The sequence below is a fragment of the Carlito syrichta genome, unplaced genomic scaffold (assembly GCF_000164805.1).
Source record: "Carlito syrichta isolate Samal-C Ts95f unplaced genomic scaffold, Tarsius_syrichta-2.0.1 Scaffold302382, whole genome shotgun sequence".
In the NCBI taxonomy this organism is placed as follows: domain Eukaryota; kingdom Metazoa; phylum Chordata; class Mammalia; order Primates; family Tarsiidae; genus Carlito; species Carlito syrichta.
In genome coordinates, this window is record NW_007246478.1 from 202115 (window position 1) to 204340 (window position 2226).

The 2226-nt window shown below is 50.1% G+C and overlaps 1 pseudogene; it reads right to left on the bottom strand.

The window, feature by feature from the left end:
* Positions 1 to 412: 412 nt before the first annotated feature.
* LOC103258819 lies at positions 413 to 879 on the bottom strand (annotated as a pseudogene).
* Between the last annotated feature and the right edge of the window lie 1347 nt (positions 880 to 2226).

Here is a 2226-nt window from a genome sequence, read left to right on the forward strand (position 1 = left end):
CAGAGCTGGAGAAGAGTTCTAGTTCAGGAACAGAAACAGCTGAATCCGCAAATCTCATATGCCCCTTTTCCATTTATTTCCTCCCCTTGTCATGCTGCTATGATGACACGGGGCAGGGGAGACATGAACAAAGACACAGACCAGGGAAGCCACACCCCTGAGGAGCTTGCTCAGCCCCTCTTTTGAAGATAAACTTCTGGGAAAATGGCAACAAAAAGATGAAAGATCATCTCCTCTGGAGGTCTGCTCAGAGAAGCATCAGTCTCGGTTCCACCTCAACCTGTCAGAAAAGGCTGAACCAAGAAGAGCCCCAGGAGATGAGGGGAAGGGAGTGCTCTGGGTGTAGGAGGAGAGGTACAGAGGGCTGGAGAGGAAACTGAGACTTGGCCAAAGAATGAGGAAATCTGGAAACCTAAAGAATTTTGTCCAAGTGCACAGGAACCAGCTTGAATTGCTTAGAGTCCTCTTTCCGAGGAGGGTTACAGGCTACTATGTAATGTTTCTTCAGGTGCTTCTCCTTGTACTCGCATTTCCTGTACTTTCCCGAGGTAAGTTCACGCATGGTCAGGGACACTGGCCCATGAATCTTGTGGCAGTTTTTATGGTGATTTTTGCAGGCTATACTGGGGGTCTGGCAGGTGACGACCACTCTGGAGAAGGATTAATGCAGGAAGGTATTGTGGTCTTTGCAATGTTTTGTGTGTTGATATTGCCCATGGGTGAATCGCATGCTTGAGGGTTGGGCTTCACGTGCTGAGTTTCAAACCACTGGGCTGCGGTCACGTGTTTGGGCTTGGCACTGACTGGGATCTCCGCCACCCACAGCCCCAGCAGCAGGAACACCAGCAGGGGGTAGAATCCTGCTCTGGCTGGTGGCATGTCTCGTAGGGGGAACAGTCAGAATGGAGGGCCGGGGCTGCTGGGACAGAGATGAGGGAGTGATCAGTTGAGAAATGAGCTGTCCTATACCTGTTCATTTTAGCTAATTACCCATCTCCCCACCCTGCTGTCTCCTTCTTTCCTCATTCTGTCTCACTTCTTCCTCTCCCTCTGCGTACCCACATCCACTGTGACCCTATCCCCGATCCTATGGCCCCATCCCCCTCAACTTATGCCTTCATTCTGTCTCTGTTGCTTCTCATTCTTTGTCCCATCTTCTTTCTCAACTCCCGTCCTGTTTGTGTTCCCCATGTCACTATGTCTATGTCTTAGCCTTTCCACGGCCCCATTTACCATCTCCTCTGTGTCCCCATTCTTTCCCATGTTGTGCCTCCACCTGCAAGATCACTCTCTTCTCTCCCCCATGCATGTCCCCATCTCCCCTAGGTAGAGTCCCTCCTTTGTCTGTCTTGTCATTCAGTTGAGTGTACTCTCATCTGGTCAGAATCCCTCCCTCCTCCTCTCTTCTCTCTCCTCACCAGGTTCCATAGCAGGCCTCACCCCTGCACTTAGTGCTGTGACTCCTGGTGCTGTGACGCCTGCTCAGCGGACCAAGGCTGTGTCAGCGCACTGCCAGACTGTCAGGTCTCTGAGGGCCGCTTCTTGCTACCTGCCTCCTTAAAAAGCTGGCCTGGGCTATGATGTTTCTCTTTAGGGGTAGGATGGGAAGCATCCCTGGATCAGGAAATGAATCAGGCTTGTGCCTCTTCACTTCCATGTCCCAAATAAGTGAATCCTATGGATACGAGTATCAGCCTAAACGTGTTCGGCACACATGGTTTTGATGACTCTAATAAAGCACCTGATTCAGGTGTCAACCTAAATCAATTTCAGGAAGAGTTGTTGTTTATCTCTTCCTATACACGCCTCTGGTCCATGATCCTGGGAAGAGCCAAAAACCGTAGTTAAGGATTGCTTCTCTGACCTGAGGTACAGATAGAGTAGCTTAGATAGCTACTTTGTCTGATTCTTGCTCATCAGGAAATACTGCTCATCTTTTGGAGCAGACAGAGGAGACAAGGGAAGCAGTGAATCATCACCATCACGACTCCCAGCATCATCCCTAGCAGCTCAGCTATTCCACCATGATTCAGGCCTCTGGATCATTCAAATCCCGGTGCAACCAAGGCCACCTGGCTATACCCGGAGAAGGCACCCCACGCCTCTCAATTTTACTCTCCCTCTCTTCTTTATTTTGTTTTTCTTTTTTTTTTAAGGTGAGAAAGTAGGATTTATTAAGAAGACAGGGATTGCCTGAGCCCGCGGGTTCGAGACCCGCCTGGGCAG